The following is a 19,178-nucleotide window of genomic DNA, read 5'->3' on the forward strand; positions in this document are numbered from 1 at the left end:
CTCTCATTTCCACTCCGGAATCTCAAGCCTCTAAAGCAATCCACCCGGTCTCTGATGATCGTACTTCACCTGCTGACAATTTAGGCACCGAGCAACAAACCCCACTATGTCTTTCTTCATCATCCTCCACCAAAAGTGCTACCTCAAGTCCTGATACATCGTTGCGGCACCCGGATAAATGAAATACCGTGAACTGTGACCCTCCTACAGAATCAACTCACGTAGCCCATCCATATTGGGCATACAAATCTGACCCTGCATCTGCAACACCCCATAATCCCCAATAGCAACCTCCTTGGCATCACTGTGCTGAACCGTGTCCTTAAGAACAAGCAAATGGGGATCATCATACTGACACTCTCTGATGAGATCATATTAGAAAGACCGAGAAACCACACAAGATAGAACCTGACTGGGCTCCAAAACATCTAACCTCACGAATTGGTTGGCCAAGGCCTGAACATCTGATGCAAGTGATCTCTCACCAACATAAAAGAATGCAAGGCTACCCATAATCACGGCCTTTCGACTCGAAACATCGGCCACCACGTTGTCTTTCCCGAGATAATACAAAATGTTAATATCATAGTCCTTTAGCAGCTCCAACCATCTCCGCTACCTCAAATTTAGATCCTTTTGTTTGAACAAGTGCTGAAGACTCCAGTGATCCGTAAATACCTCACAAGACACACCGTAAAGATAATGCCTCCAAATCTTCAATGCATGAATGATGGTTGCCAACTCCAAATCACGAACAAGGTAGTTCTTCTCATGAGGCTTCAACCAATGCGAAGCATAAGAAATCACTCTATCCTCCTTCATCAAGACACACCCAATACACATCCGAGAAGCATCATAGTATACAGTGTAAGAGCCCGACGCTGAAGGCAAAACTAGAATTGGAGCTGTGGTCAAGGCAGTCTTGAGCTTCTAAAAGCTTTCCTCAAACTCATTCGACCACCTGAATAGAGCACCCTTCTGGGTCAATTTGGTCAAAGGCGCTACAACAGATGAGTAAACCTCCACAAAGCGACGATAATATTCGTCCAAGACGAGAAAACTCTAAATCTCAGTAGCTGAAGACTGTCTGAGCCAACTATGAACCGCCTCTATCTTTTTTATATCCACCTTAATCGCCTCACTGGACACCACATGCCCCAAGAATGCCACTGAACTAAGCCAAAACTCACACTTGGACAACTTGGCATAAAGCTTCTCCTCCCTCAACCTCTGTAGTACAATCCTCAAATGCTGGGCATGCTCCTTCTGTCTATGTGAGTACACCAGGATATCATCAATGGATACTATGACAAACGAATCAAGATATGGATGAAATACACTATTCATCAGATGTATGAATATTGTTGGGGCGTTGGTCAGCCCAAAGGACATCATCATATTCTTTAGAATATCCGAGTCCGGAATCTTCAACTGATGATACCTAGACCTAAAATAAATCTTAGAGAACACCCTTGCTCCCTAAAGCTGGTCAAATAGATCATCAATGCACGTCAAAGGATACTTGTTCTTAATTGTAACTTTGTTCTACTGCCTATAGTCGATGCACATCCGCATAGTACCATCCTTCTTCTTCACAAATAGAACTGGTACACCCCAAGGCGACACTCTAAGATGAATAAACCCCTTATCAAGTAGCTCCTGAAGCTGCTCCTTCATTTCCTTCAACTCTATTGGTGCCATATGATACAGAGGAATAGAAATGGGCTAAGTGCCCGACACCAAGTCAATACCAAAATCAATATCCCTATCGGGTGTCATGCCCGACAAGTCTATAGGAAACACATCCGTAAAGTCTTGCACTACCGAGATAGAATTAATAATAGGAGTATCATCACTAACATCCCTCACAAAGGCAAAATATGATCGACACCCATTCCCAACCATCTGTCGTGCCTTCAAATATGAAATCATCCTGGTGGGAACATAATCTAAAGAACCTCTCCACTCGATCCTTGGAAACCCTGGCATCGCTAATGTCACGGTCTTAGCGTGACTATAAAAAATAGCATGACACTGAGAGAACCAATCCACACCCAAAATCACGCCGAAATCAACCATACTAAGAATAAGAGATCAACTCTAGTATCCAATCATCATATGGTCACCACACACGACCGATACACACGGTCTACAACAATAGTATCACCCACCAGCATAGACACATGAACAAGTGAGACTAAGGACTCACATGGCATATCCAAATAACGAGCAAAATATGATGATACATACAAATAAGTAGAACCAAGGTCAAATAATATAGAAGCATCCATGTGGCATACTGAGACAATACCTGTGATCACTATGTCTGAAGCAACGGCCTCAGGCCTGACAGGAATAGCATAGAATTGAGCCTGACCGCCACTTGATCGGCCTTCCCCTCTAGGGTGACCTCTAGATGCCTGAGCCCCACCCCGAGCTGGATGCGCAGGGTGAAGTGATTGGTGCAGAAGTCGTAGCCTGACCCCTCTACTGAACAAGACCTCCCAAGATATGGGGACACTACCTCCTGATATTCCCAAGCTCCCCACACTCGTAACAAACCCGATCCGTCAATGGTGGTGGGGAGTAAATTGGACCTCGAGAACCAGAATAACTACTAGAAGAATCTGGTACAGAGGAACCCTAAAATGAAGGAGCACGAGATAAACTCTGAGCTGGGAGAGAACTGCGAGATGACTGCCCCGGGCGAGCACTATATGAACCATGGCTATCTAATGCACCACGATGAACCTGTCGAGCCATCTGAGCGGGCCTATAAGGACGACCCCAGCTGTGGTAGGACTGACCCTAGAAGGAACATCGCTGAAACACCCAAACAACTAGGCCTCTTGGCCTCCCTATCCTCACGCTCCTGACTGCTGACCAACTCTAGCCACTGAGCAATATCAACCACCTTGTCGAACCTAGCACCTGATGCATTCTCCCGAGTCATAACAAAACAACTGATAGCTGAGGCCATCAATGAACCTCCTAATACTCTCCCTCTATGTGGGAACCAACCAGATCAGGTGACAGGCCAACTCTAAAAATCTCATCTCATATTGGGTCACAAACATGCCCTCCTGGCTCAAACTGCCTACGCAACTCCTCCCTGCGAGTCGGTGGCTCAAACTTCTCCAAGAAGATAATGGAGAACTCTTTCTATGAAAGTGGTGCAGCATCGGCTGGCCTGCTCCGCTCATAGGCCTCCCACCATCTAAAGGCTTCCCCCGTCAGCTAAAAAATAGTAAATGAGACCCCACTAGTCTCCAGAATACCCGTCGTGCAAAGAATCTGCTGTTACATATCCAAGAAGTCCTGAGCATACTCGGACTCAGTCCCACTGAATGTTGGAGGCTTGAGCCTCCCAAACCTCTCTAGTCTCTTCTACTCCTCATCACTTATAACGAGACCCACCTGGGCCTGATCAAATGCAACCAGCTGGGATGGTAGTACCCCCAGTGTCTGAAGTCCTTGCACTACCTGATCTGGAGTACGAGCGGCGGGAGTCTAAGCACCTCCCCCATCCTGAGAAGTGGCGGTTGCGGTCCGAACTAAAACTGCCTGAGCAAGGCTAGTGCAAATAGTCAATATCTGGGCTAAAGCCTCCATAAGGCCTGGAATCCCACTGGGCACAACTGGTGCCTTAGCTGGTCCTACCGACTCAACCACATCTGGGATCTGCTCTTGAGCTGGAGCAATTGGTGGATCTGCAGGTGCTGCTCTAGCTATTGTTTGAGTTGCACCTCGACCCCTACCATGGCCCCGGCCTCTCGTGGCCCTACCTGGTGGTACTGGTGGTCGTCCGCCCGATTCGGTAGCACGTGTACTCACCATCTGTGAGAGAATAGAATAACATAAGTTTAGTTCCTGGAATCAACAAATTTGCACGACCAGATTACAAGAAAGTGAGGTTTTCATAAGGGTTCGGCAGCCTCTTGAAGATAATTACAGACGTCTTCGTACCGATCCACAAGACTTTACTAAACCTGATCATGACTTGTCACACCTATGTAACCTAGGCTCTAATACCAACTTGTCATGACCCAAAACTCAACATGTCGTATTGGCGCCTATCATAGAACTAGGCAAGTTGACATTCACAATAAAACTAGGCATTTTGTATTAAAAATAAGATGAAGCATGTTTAACATTAATAACTCTCATAAATAGCCGATATAAACAACTGCGACTGGAATACAATTCTCCCAAAATCTTGGTGTCATTGAGTACATGAGCATCTATACAATAATATAGTCTGAAACATTGTCTATAAAGGTAGAACAACATAAATAAAACTAGGAGATAGAGGAGGAGAGTCAAGGTCTACGGACTCCAAAGCAGCTACCTCGATGATCTCCAGACGGGTAAAACTCCAAAATTAGCAACCACCGTGCCCAAAAACACCTGGATCTGCACACGAAGTGCAGGGTGTAGCGTGAGTACAACCTCAATAAGTAATAAGTCTAACCTTTGGGCTGAAAGCAGTGACGAGATCAACCAATACATCAAAAATACGGAGTTAACAATAAAGAAAATATAGACATGCTTCCGGGTTCAACAGTTCAGTTCAATACAGATAAAATATGCAAAGTGTGACTGAAATGAGGAATATGACATCTCTATATCTATATGCCAATATGAATACCTTATGTGATGCAACACAACGAAAACCTCAAGTACTCACATTCTTAAGGTACTCAATCTGACTGCCTCAATTCTGGCTCATCACCCTCAATCACTCAGCACTGTACGGTACCTGCGACGGTGTGTAGCCCGATCCACGGATAGACATAAGGCTTGTTGTGGTGCGCAACCCTATCTACATATAGCCATAAGGCTTGTTGCGGCACCACATATAGCAATAAGGCTTGTTTCAGCGTCAACCCGATCCACATATAGCCATAAGGTTTGTTGCGGTGTGCAACCCGATCCACATATATCCATAAGTCTTGTTGCGACATGCAACCCGATCCACAAATCTCACTCATAGCATAACTCTAAGTCCCCAACTCAGTCATCAATCTCTCTAGTCTCTCGGGCTCACCACACTCATGCTAAGCGGCCCAATTCAAAGATACATGATGTAATAATAAATGATACAGAGACTGAGATATGAAATGCAATGATGAATGCGATTGAGTACGTAACTACAAATTAAGAAAATAATCTCAACAACAAAAGAATGACCACTCTGGGTCCCAATGGTACCAGCCATAGCCTAATCATGATTTCTAACATAATTCACAGCCCAAGTGCTCTAACACAGAGAGTACAATGATAACATTCAGCTAAGGTGACTTTACAATACCACAAAATTGACTAAGTCATAACTACTACAGTGCACGCCCACACGCCCGTCACCCAAAATGTGCGTCACCTCAACACTGATCATATAACATGAAATTTAGGGATTCATACCCTCAGAACCAAGTTTAGAAGTGTTACTTACCTCAAACCACACGAATCTCTACTCCAATATGCCCTTGCCTAGCGAATCGGCCTCCGCACGCCTAGAATCAAGCCACAAACAATTCGATACAATCAACTCAAGTTATTGGAATCAAGTCCATGTAAAAATACTAAATTCTTAATCAAAAGTCAACTCAAAAGATAACCCTTGGGCCCATGTCTCGGAATCTAACAAAAGTTACAAAATTCGAACACCCATTCAATCACTAGTCCAACCATACCAAATTTACCAAATTCCGACACCAACTCGTCACTCAAATCCCCAAATTTCATTCTCCAATCCCTAGCCCAAAACACCCAAAATTCCACCTTAAAAACATATAAACTATGTGGGAAATTCAATGGGTAATCAATATTAATGCATAAAAAAGATCGAAAGTGGCTTACCTCAAGAAATCACTCGAAACCCCTCTAAAAAATTGCCTTAATCCGAGCTTGCAAAGTCCAAAATGATAAAAAATCCCGGAAACTCTTCGAATATAATTATGCCCAGTGCATTCGCACCTGCGGGCCAAAACTCGGCACCTGTAGAATCACTTCTGCGATAAGAATCCCGCTCTTGCAGAAATTACTTAAGTCCATAAGGTCCGCACCTGCGCTCCAGGTTTCGCACCTACAGAAGCGCTTCTCTGACCATCCATCCACTTTTACGAAGACAACTCACTCCCCATTCTCCGCATATGCGAAGCCTTGCTCGTATCTGCGGGCTCGCATATGCGGAAGACCCCTCGCACCTTCGACACACCCCAGGCCATCCTAGCTCCTCTTCTGTGCCACATTAGCCACACTTGTGGCATCTCACCTATGGCTAATCCCCTTTTAGGTGCGATCACACCAGAAGGTAAAAATCCAGCAATGTTTCAAGTCCAACTTTTGATCCGTTAACCATCTGGAATCAACCTGAGGCCCCCAGGACCTCAACCAAACATACAAACAAGTCCTAAAACACGATACGAACTTAATTGAGGCCTCAAATCACATAAAAACATCAAAAACATGAATCGCATCCCAATTCAAGCCTAATGAAAACTAATGAATTTCAACTTTTATATTCGATGCCGAAACCTATCAAATCAAGTTCTATTGATCTCAAATTTTGCAGATAAGTCATAAATGAAACAACGGACCTATTCCAACTTTCGGAACCAAAGTCAACTTTCCAAACTTCTCAACTTTTTAAACTTCTAATTTTCTAACTTTCGCCATTTCAAGCCAAAATCACCTACCGACCTCTGCATCAATATCCAGACACTCTCCTAAGTACAAAATCACCATATGGAGCTATCAGAACCATCAAAAACTCCATTCCAAAGTTGTTTACACATACGTCAATATCCGATCAACTCTTTCAACTTAAACTTCCAACATTAGAACTAAGTGTCCCAACTCATTCCGAAACATCCCCGGAACCAAACCAACTCCCCCGGCAAGTCATATAACAAAACTTGAGCATATAATAAGCAGTAAATAGTGGAATAAGGCTACAATACTCAAAACGACCGGACGGGTCGTTACAATAACTAGCAAGGACCATGTCGACCCACACAATATTATGGTGAGACGGCTTAGCCGATGGGCATAAATCGTATGCCATGCCGCGCACATGGTGATATTATGTATGTCAGCCTACATACGTGGGGGTGAGACGGCTTAGCCGATCGGGCGGAGATCGGACTCCATGCCATGTGCATGGTAGTGTGTCAGTACTAAGGATCTCCCAACTTAAAATGATAATGCTTACTGAAGTTTTACTTTGTTTTCACTTGGCATTCAAATATTATTGATTTACCTACTACTTCCATGTTTCTCTCAATTTATGTTGGAATTCCATTCCATGAGATGGTATTTAGCTTTACATACTAGTACTATTTCATATGTAGTAACGTTCCTTTTTGCCAGGGTTGCTGCATCTTTAATGGATGCAAGTGGTAGCTCAGCAGCAGGCATTGATCCTCGATAGCAGCATACCCTCCATGTGTTATATTGTTTTCATGTATATTACTTTTGAGTTATAGTTGAGTCCTTGTCACCGGGATTTCTATATGGTACTCATGTTATCTTAGAGGATCCTTAGACTTGTTGTGGGTTATGTTTTGATTTGGCAAACAAACTAAAAATGTTGTAGTTGTCGGAAACATTTCCACTTTTAAACTATGAACTTGTAACCTTTTGGTAATTAACAATGATACTCCACATCTATAATTAAAAGGCTACTTGGGCATTTTGGAATGTTACACTTATTTGATATTCTAGATCGTGCGATAGAGTTTACTCTAAGTGTTGCACCTTATTTTGCGTGAGTCAAAATAAGATTCAACTAGTAGTTTCCCTGTTTATGATAAAAGAGAGTTGCCACATAATATTTAAAGGTATACTAGGGTACCTATTTAATTATTAAGATCATTATACTATTAGTTTGCTAACCAGTGAAAGTTTGGGTAAGGGTTCTTGTTCTTCTAAGGGAAAGATGTTAGGCATCCCCTAGAATCTACCTAAGGTAGGTCCATAGGACTTAAACTAGGTCAGGAATTAAATGTCTATATTCTACTTGGTTAGTGCTTAAGAATGTATAGCTTACCATATGTCATGTTTTAAACTTATCATTTTGAAACAAAAATAGTATATGTATTTTGAAAAGGGAGTATGGGTTTTACTTATAAAAGTTTTTGAAAAATGTCTACATGATTTGAAAGTTTTGAAGTATATTTATAATGTCTACGTCTGAAAATTTCTTAACATGGCTAGGTTTTAAAACACTTTGTCTTTGAAATAAACGGCCATTTATGTAACTTTAATAAAGTAAGGCTATTTGAAGAAGTAAGCTTTAGATATACCTTAAAATTGATTTCAAATCTTTTACCCAAGTTTTAGAAGAAAATCATTTGAAGTGTTCTTCGACCGTGACTGTGTTTCATTTTGTTTTGGAAAATATGTCTTGGAAATCATTTTCTCGATTCTAGTTTTTAAAGAATGGAAGTTGCTTGCTTTTCAATTCTACCTTGATCTTCAAAGATTTTCATGAAAAAAAGTTAGTTTAAGTGAAAGCGATACTGTATAGTAGAGGTAACTAATCATGTTTGAAGTTGTTTAACTACTGAAGAGATAGTGTCTTTAATATTACCTATGGTTTTTAGCCTACCTAGGTTTCTAAAGTAGTTCAAAGATAATAAAGAAAAAACATCCACTCAATATTATCAGTATTGATACATATAATAATAACTGTTTACCCTCAAAATCCAATAACAATTGAATTTATACGTGGTTTTAAGAATATGTTATCTAACTTGATACAAAATGAGAAATCAGATTCAAATTGAAATTTATGATAAAAAAGTAAATGCAAACCACACAGGTTGAACAATCTCGGCCATGAAAGTTGGTCATCCTCGAGTCAAAGATGCTGTAATCAGTGGCGGAACAGAGAGATGAGATAATAATGACTAGAAATAACAGTTTATTACTTTGGGGTGCGTGTTACAATTTACTTTACAAATAACCAGACCTCATTTATATAGTAGAGGAGCCCTACTTTAGGTACAATTCTATAAAAGGTAAAAAATTGTACGATTTGCTAATTAATTGATTTCATTGATACGTGACGAGATTTCCATCGTGATTTCTGACCGGTTACGAATATTTCGGCCTTTCGTTATTTTGGTTCGATAATGTTTTCTCGAGCTAATTTGGAGGTGTGGTCAGTTCCGGTGTCACAGACTCGATAATCTTGAAGGCGCATGTTCTAACTTCGTGCCTAGGTTCGATGGAACCCAGGGTCGATCTTCAATCCATTATGTTTCATCCCCGATCTGTTATGCAATAGATGAGCTCGGTTTCTGCCGTATAAAGATAGTCCCTTCATTTTCTGGAGAGTAAACGACGAGAAATAATATGAGCCCTCGATCTTTGTCTCGATACTTTGCGCCAGAAATGACAAAATGAGTGAAACGTCTCGTCAGTCACATCTAAATGGCATTAAATGTTCGTCAGTTGCTGGTCAGCCACTACAGGTTTTGAACCGTCATTTGCAAACTATAAATACTTCCTCCTTTATTCACTTAAACTTTTCATACAATCTTTTCCTACTCTTGTTCTTAAAGAACCTTTGCATTTTCTAATGTTTTCCCCAATTTCTTGAGAGCTTTGTAAGGGTTTCTCCTTTGTCTGAATTATTCAAGCGTACCCCTTTAACTCCTTCTTCTTCATCTTCATCAAAAAATGGTGAAGACTTTTAAGTCTGTTCCCCAAAAAAACTCCCTCTACCTCGCGACCGGCTGAAGAGGAAAATGTTTCTGCTGCTACCGAGGAAACGACACCGGAGCCCTCCTTAAAGATGTTCGTTCCTGCGGGGTGCCCGACCTGTGTTGATTTAAAGGTCGAGAAAACTTCATCAGTCCCGGGTCAGTGCGAGCCAGCCTCTAGATATGTATGCTCGATCACCGATAACTTCCTCTCCAAGGTCAAGGAGGATTGCAACTGGGTTGGTAAGCACGTGGTGGTGCCTACGCCCGAGGAAGTGATCACTACCCACGTGGAGGGTTTCCTAAGTGTTTACACTTATCCCTTCACGTTGGGCCCCTTGGACCCGGTCATCATCGCCTTTTGTAAGAGGTACGAAGTGACCCTAGGCCAAATTCATCCCTCTTTTTGGAGGATAGTCATTCTCCTCTGCTTCTTTGTAAACAAGATCGAGGGGTGTCGCTTTACCATCGATCACCTCATGCGTCTGTACAGTCCCCGACTCTATCAATGGGCTAGTAAAACTTGCCCGTCAGGCCAATAAGGCCCCATTCTCGAGCATTGACGAGGATCAAGATCAAGGCTGGTAGGGCCGATTCATTCGAGTGAAGACTTCAGACTTAATCCCGGCCGAGGACATGCCATTTCCTGAGAAATGGAACATGAAGCGTAAGTATAACCTTGCCTTTAAGATTTTATTTATCATTTTTCTTTTGCACTTCTTCTTATCAATTCTTTGTGATGTAGATGTTGCTCGAATGCTGGATATAGTTCCTCGACTCAAAGAGTGGGTCGAGGGAATCGTGTCGCAAAAATCTAATTTTGAGCGCGCGTGGTGCGAACTTTCGAAGGGCCGGTGGGAGGCCCATGCTCATGGTGAGATTTCTCTACTGAGTGAATTAACACACAATTTTTTTAGCTGCATTTGTTCTCACATTTTCTTCCTTTGTAGGTCTTCCCAAAGATATCAAAATGAGGCCCCCGTCCAGTGATGAAGACATCCTCCCTGAACCATCTGTTATGAGGCAGGATAAAGAGAAGAAGAGAAAAAGGGCACTGAGTTCTCCGAATTTGAGGAAGAAAAAACCAAAAAGGAGGCTGGTGCGCAAATCCAAGGAAAGTGCCAGTGTCCGGTAGGTCCCATCGGATTCGCTCAGTCGAGTGAGGGACGAGTTCGAAGAAGAAGAAGAAGCCTCCAAGATGATGACTTGCGTGAGAAGCGGTACTGAGCTGCCTCAAACCAGGGTAGCCGATGAGGAGGCAGTGGCCTTGGCCTCCGAACCAGGGAAGGACGAGGACATTTTGCCCCGGGCTGGGGAGGTCGATAAGGAGACCACGGTCGGTACTCCTCGGGCTTAGAGAAATTCCCCGAAGGATGCGCTTGGGGTGATAGATCTTTCTGAGTCACTATCATTCACCGACTTCATGATAAACGAGGCCCATATGCTGAAAGGACGCCCAAATGAGGGGCCTCAAGGGGCGGCAGATTCCTTCAACAACTTCTTCGATGGCTTCGATTCTACTGCCTCGGAGGATGTCACTGGGTTAGGTGACTTATGGGTACCAAAGAAGATGCCATCTTTGGGAGACAGCGGATCTTCTTGGAGTCCGAGATTAGTAGACCAGTTCCTAGCCCTGACTGCAGATCCTGATCGGAAGCGGTCAATCATCATATCCATACCAGAGGATGCCCGAGTTCTCTCCGTTCCAGTGGGGGTTGCCAACTATTTTTGATGCCTAGTGACCGAAAAGGATCAGGCCAACATGGACGAGGTGGAGGCCACCTGTCTTTTCGACGAAGCTCAACAGGCATTGAATATTTTGAATGACTTTTTATTATGTACTTAGATTAAATTGCAAACAATCGTAACATTCTTCTTTGTGTTCGCAGGCCTTGGTGCTTCATCATGAAACTTTTCTCTGATATCGGGAAGAGTTAAACCAACACGAGGCCGAGACCCGGGAGCTTATTGAGAAGAGGGATGCTTACAAGCTCCTTAGTGAGAAGCTCCAAGTCGAGTTAGATATGGTTCGGAAGGAGCATGCCGACCCGATCGAGCAGGTAAGACAAGTATTTGAAGTTAGTGACGATGATTCAGACACAGTGGCTAACGACCCGAACCCGCAGCTTAAAAAGAAACTTGACCAGATCGAGCAGCTCCAGGAGGAGGTGGACACGGTGAAAGCTGAGGCCGAAGAATGGAAGAAAAACATGGACCACCTGGCCTCGAAAAAGGACACTGCCCGAGAACAACTAGCTTCGACTGAGGTCCAGCTCCGGGCTGCAAAAGAAAAGGCCTCGGTACAGGCCAAAAATATCGAGGAACTCCAGTCTCAACTGAGCTCGGCGATCTTCGGGGGATCTGAAGATTCGGATGAGCCCGAAGGTAGTAGATATCCCGAAGGTGATGACACGGCCCCCGGTGAAGTGTCACGACCCAGAATTCCCACCTTCGGGACCATGATGGCGCCTAACATTTTACTTGCTAGGCAAGCCAGTGTTAGAGGATTCTTTAAACAAATTTTAGTCAATTTCAATAACATAATCAATTAAACTAAATAGAAGCTAAAACAGAAATGAGGAATAACATAAAGCCCATAATCTCTGATACAATTCGGATCTGGAGTCACAACTCACAAGCTTCTAAGATTTTCTACAAACAGCGTCTGAAAGAAATACAAGTGTTCTGAATGAAAAGAAATAGTAAAATAGGGAGATAGAAGGGGACTCCAAGGTCTGCGGACGCCAACAGATCTATCTTGGGTCTCCAATAAGCAAGTCCAAGCTTCTAAGCCTCACGATCAGCTAGGACCGATACCAAAATCTACACAAGAAGTGCATAGTGTAGTGTGAGTACAACCAACCCCATGTACTCGTATGTGTCGAGCCTAACCTCGACGAAGTAGTAGCGAGGCTATGACTAGACACCCACATAATAAACCTGTGCAGATAACAGTGTATGTACAAGAAAAACAACGATAACAACTAAACATGTACTATTGGGAGGGGGACAGTCTAAAGGGGCACTAGATATAAGAGATACAACGGAAATGATAACCAGAATAGTCAACTTGCTTTTAACTAGTGAAAAGAACTAAACACAATGAAGAAAATTGCACGGCATCACCCTTCAGGCTTTTACACTCAACCTCACAATGGAAATCAATATATACGACACGACATCACCCTTCGTGCATTAGCACTCATAATATGGCACGGCATCACCCTTCGTGCATTAACATTGTCCCTTACCACATAACAATGAACAAGTAATAGAAGGGAGATAGAATTAACAAGAACAAACCTTACTTCAACAATGGTTCCACAATACCAATTTCAACTTTGGAATAAATACTCAATTATCAAAAAAGCCCGTAACCACGATAAGGACGATCAATTTAGTAACTAACTAGTCTAAGCATGGATAACAAGATCAAAGTAAGCAATAAACTACAAGGAACAAGTCCCACGCGCATGCTTTAACCCAACAACAACGCATAACTACTCGTCACCTCACATATACATTGTACCCAACATCTAAACAAGTAGCATATAGACAAACACGTCCTAATTCCTCAAGTCACGGTTAACCACGACACTTACCTCGCTCCAAAAGTCCACTCAAAGCTTAATCACAGCATTGCCATTCAAACAAGCCTCCGAACCAATAGAATCTAGCAAATTACAAACCAAACGATTCAAATTAAGCCTTAGGAACTACCCACAATTGCAAAGGATTCAATTTAGGTCATTTTTGAAAAAGTCAACAAAAGTCAACCCCCGGGCTCGCTTGGTCCAATCCCGAAATTCGTACCAAAACCCGATTACCCATTCACCCCCGAGGCCAGTTATGTAATTTATTTTGGAATCCGACCTCAATTTGAGGTTTAAATCCCCATTTTATAAAAATCCCTAATTCTACCCAAACCCCCAATTTTCACCATGAAAACACTAGATTTTATGTTGAAATCTTAGGAAATGTAGTGAAAGATTGAAAGAAACTAGTTTAGAATCACTTACAATTGATTTGGGGAAGAAAGGTTCTTTAGAAAATAGCCTCTAGGGTTTCTTGTTTTGAAACTTTGAGAGAATGAATCGAAATCCCGTCTGAGTACCATTTTCATCAGTTGCAGATGTCCCATTTGCGACCTGGGGTTCGCAAATGCGAACCCGGCAAATGCGAAGAAACCATCACAAATGCGAAGTCCTTCCCATCTCTTCTTTCATCGCAAATGCGCTGACTTGCTCGCAATTGCGAACATTGATCATCCGCAAATGCGACCAAACCTTCCCTAGCCCTACTTCGCAAATGTGAAATATTGTTCTCAAATGCGAACTCTTGCCTCCCTGCAATTGCGACTTCCTGATCGCAAATGCGAACTCTTATTGACCCAGGTACTCTTTGTAAATGCGAGCCTGGAAGGATTTGGGATGTTCGCAAATGCGAACACTGATCTCGTAATTGCGAGATCAGAGACCAGTACCAGAAATTGCAGAACACCAGCTGAGTTCTAAGTCTAAACCACTTCGTAGCCTATCCGAAACTCACCCGAGCCCTCGGGACTCAAACCAAATATGCACATAAGTCTAAAAATATTATACGAACTCGCTCGCGTGATCAAATCGCCAAAAAAACACTTAGAACTACGAATTTAGCATCAAATCAAAGGAAATTTTCATGAAAACTCATGAACTTCTAATTTCACAACCGGACGTCCGAATCATGTCAAACCAACTCCATTTCACACAAAATTTGACAGACAAGTCATAAATATAGTATTGGACCTATACCGGGTTCCAGAACTAAAATACGGACCGATATCCATAAAGTCAAACATTGGTCAGATTTTCAAAGTGATTAAGCTTTCAAACTTTCAAATTTCAATAAAGCCCGATAACTCGGGCTAGGGATTTCCGAATTTGATTCCTGGAATACACCCAAGTCCCAAACCACGATACGGACCCATCAGGGCCGTCAAAACATGAATCCAGGTCGGTTTGCTCAAAATGTTGACCGAAGTCAACTCAAATGGATTTAAAAAAAACATTTCATATTTTCTCAGTTTTTTAACATAAAAGTTTTTCGGAAAAACACCCGGACTGCGCATACAAATCGAGGAAGGATAAAATGAGGTATTTAAGGCTTCATAGCGCATAATTAGATTCTAAAACATAAGATGACCTATCGGGTCATCACATTCTCCACCTCTAAAACAATCGTTCGTCCTCGAACGGATATAGAAAAGTACCTGGGCTGGTGAAAAGGTGGTTATATCTACTCCGCATGTCCGACTCAGACTCCCAAGTAGCTGCATCGATGGTCTGACCTCTCCACTGCACTCGGGATGAAGGATAACTCTTCGACCTCAACTGACGAACCTGCAGGGCTAGAATAGTCACCGGCTCCTCCTCGTAAGTCAAATCCTTGTCCAACTAGACAAAGCTGAAATCTAACACATGGGACGGATCGCTGTGATACTTCCAGAGCATGGACATATGGAACACCGGATGAACTGCTGATAAACCCGGTGGCAACGCAAGCCTGTAAGCCACCTTTCCCACTGTCTCAAGAATCTCAATAGGCCCGATATACCTAGGGATCAACTTGCCCTTCTTTCCGAACCTCATCACACCCTTCATGGGTGATACCCGGAGCAACACTCTCTCTCTGACCATGAATGCAAAATCACGAACTCTACGGTCGGCATAACTCTTCTGCCTGGATTAAGCCGTGCGAAGTTGATCCTGAATAACCTTGACCTTATCCAAGGCATCCTGTACCAAATCTGTACCCAACAATCGAGCCTCCCCCGGCTCGAACCATCCAACTGGCGATCGGCACCACCTACCGTATAATGCCTCATAGGGAGACTTCTGAATGCTCGACCGGTAGCTGTTATTGTAGGCAAACTCCACGAGCGGCAAGAACTGATCCCAAGAACCTCTGAAGTCTATAACACAAGCACGAAGCATATCCTCCAATATCTGAATAGTGCGTTGGGACTGTCCATCCGTCTGAGGATGAAATGCTATGCTCAGATCCACATGCGTGCCCAACTCACGCTGTACTGCCCTCCAAAAGTGCGAGGTGAACTACGTACCTCGTTCAGAAATGATAGACACGGGCACACCGTGAAGACGGGTGATCTCGCGGATGTAAATCTCTGCCAACCGCTTTGAAGAATATGTAACTACCATAGGAATGAAGTGCGGTGACTTGGTCAGCCTGTCCACAATGACCCAAACTGTATCGAACTTCCTTTGAGTCTGTGGGAGTCTAACAACGAAATCCATAGTGATACGCTCCCACTTCCACTCACAAATCTTTAACTTCTGAAGCAAACCACCAGGTCTTTGATGCTCACACTTAACCTGCTGACAATTTAGACACCAAGCTACATATTCAACTATGTCCTTCTTCATTCTCCTCCACCAATAATGTTGCTGCAAGTCCTGATACATCTTGGTGGCGCCTGGATGAATAGAATACCAATAACTGTGGGCCTTCTCAAGAATCAACTTATGAAGTCCATCCACATTAGGCACACAAACACGGCCCTGCATCCTCAAAACTTCATCATCTCCAATAGTAATCTGCTTGGCATCACCGTGCCGCACTGTGTCCTTAAGGACAAGCAAATGAGAGTTGTCATACTGCGATCCCTAATGCGCTCAAACAAGGAAGACCGAGCGACTATATAAGCTAGAACACGACTGGGCTCTGAAATATCCAGCCTCACAAACTGATTGGCCAAAGTCTGAACATCTGATGCAAGCGGTCTCTCACCGATTGGAATGTAAGCAAGGCTGCCTATACTCGCTGACTTTCTACTTAAAGCGTCGGCTACCACATTGGCCTTCCCGGGATGATACAAGATGGTGATATCATAGTCTTTCAATACCTCCAACCACCTCCTCTATCTTAAATTGAGATCCTTTTGTCTTGAACAAATACTGTAGGCTCCGATGATCCGTAAAAACCTCATACGACACGCCGTAAAGATAGTGCCTCCAAATCTTCAGCGCATGAACAATGGCTGCCAACCCTAAGTCATGGACATGGTAATTCTTCTCATGAACCTTCAACTACCGCGACGCATATGCAATCACCCTTCCATCCTGCATCAATACTGCACCGAGCCCAACACGGGATGCATCACAATATACCGTATAAGATCTTGAACCTGTGGACAACACCAACACCGGCGCTGTAGTCAAAGCAGTCTTGAGCTTCTGAAATCTTGCCTCACACTCGTCTGACCATCTGAACGGGGGACCCTTCTGGGTCAACCTGGTCAACGGGGCTGCTATAGATGAGAACCCCTCCACAAACCGACGGTAATAACCCGCCAATCCAAAGAAACTCTGGATCTCCATGGCTGATGTGGGTCTAGGCCAGTTCTGAACTGCCTCAATCTTCTTAGGGTATACCTGAATGCCCTCTGCTGATACAAGGTGCCCCAAGAAGGCGACCGAGTCCAACCAAAACTCGTATTTTCAAAACTTAGCATATAACTAGTTGTCTCTCAGAGTCTAAAGTATAATATGAAGATGTTGCTCGTGCTCCTCTCAACTGCGGGAGTAGATCAAGATATCATCTATAAACACAATCACAAAGGTGTCTAAATAAGGCTTTAACACTCTATTCATCAGATCCATAAATGCTGCTGGGGCATTTGTCAACCCAAAGGACATTACTAGAAACTCATAATGCCCGTACCGAGTCTGAAAAGCTTTCTTAGGGACATCTGATACCCTAAACTCAAATGATGGTAGCCCGACCTCAAATCAATCTTCGAAAACACCTTGGCACCGTGAAGCTGATCAAATAAGTCATCAATCCTCAGCAATTGATAGTTGTTCTTGATGGTGACTTTGTTCAACTGCCGATAATCTATGCACATCCTCATCGATCCATCTTTCTTCTTCACGAACAACACAGGTGCACCTCAGGGCGAGACACTAGGTCTAATGAAGCCCTTATTAAGAAAATCCTACAACTGCTCCTTCAATTTTTTCAACTCTGGCGGGGCCATACGGTATGGAGGAATAGAAGTGGACTAAGTGCCCAGAGCCAAATCAATACAGAAATCAATGTCCATGTCGGGTGGCATCCTCGGTAGGTCTGCAAGAAACACATATGGAAACTCACGGACAACTGGTACTAAATCTATGGTATGAACCTCCGCACTAGAATTGCGGACATAAGCCAAATAAGCTAGACACCCATTTTCGACCATACGCCGAACCTTCATATAAGAGATAACCCTCCTGGTAGAATGTCCAGGAGTCCCTCTCCACTCTAATTGAGGCAACCCTGGAAAGGCTAATGTCACTGTCTTAGCGTGACAATCCACTATAGCGTGATAAGGTGGCAGCAAATCCATACCCAAGATAATATCGAAATCTACCATATTGAGAGGTAGAAGATCTACACTAATCTCAAGATTCCCAATGGTGACCACACACGAATAATAAATACGGTCTACAATGATAGCATCTCCCACAGGTGTGGACACATACATAGGAGCACTCAAAAGATCACGAGGCACAACCAAATATGAAGCAAAATAGGATGACACATAGTTGTAAATAGAACTCAGATCAAGTAGAACTGAAGCATCTCTACTGCAAACTGAAATAGTACCTGTGATAACAGCATCATATGACTCAGCCTCGGGCCTGGCTAGAAAAGCATAGCATCGGGGCTGGGCCCTACCACTTTGAACTCCATCTCTAGGACGGGCCCTAGCTGGCTGGCCTCCACCTCTAGCGGCCTGACCTCCACCTCTAATGGCCTGACCTCTACCTCTAGCTGCCTGACCCCTACCTCTAGCTGGTTGTGCAGGTGGTGGAGCACCCTGTGCTGGGACCATGGTATGAGAACCCTGATGTTGTGAACTGCTCGATGCATGAGGGAAAAATCTAGCAATGTGCCTCGGATCACCACAAGTATAATAGGACCTCGGCTGCTGTGACTACTAACCCTGAAACTAACCCTGTCGACCTGAGTAACCACCTTGAAAACTCTAGAGCGGAAGTACACTAATAGGACCTGGTGGTGCACTATAGGCTAGCTAGTCGGAATAAGGCATATGACGGCCACGCCCACTTGAAGCACCGTGGGATGCCTGGAGTGCTGAATCTAATGGCCTAGGAGAATGGCCCCTACCAAAAGTACCCCTGCATCCAGACGAGGCGCCGCTAAGCCCATCGAAATGATGAGGCTTCTTGTCAGACCCCTGACCTACCCCCTGTGTAAGAATCATCTCGACTCGCCTGGAAACATTGACAGCCGTCTTAAAAGAAATCTCACTCCCGATCTCCTTAGCCATCTGCAACTTGATAGGCTGAGCAAGTCCCTCAATAAACTCCTCACCTTCTCTCTGTTGGTTGGAAGCAGAAGAATAGCATGACGGGCCAAATCCACAAAACGGGTCACATACTGAGTAACGGTCATACTGCCCTG

This window comes from Nicotiana tomentosiformis, chromosome 5 (genome assembly GCF_000390325.3).
Source record: "Nicotiana tomentosiformis chromosome 5, ASM39032v3, whole genome shotgun sequence".
Classification (NCBI taxonomy): domain Eukaryota; kingdom Viridiplantae; phylum Streptophyta; class Magnoliopsida; order Solanales; family Solanaceae; genus Nicotiana; species Nicotiana tomentosiformis.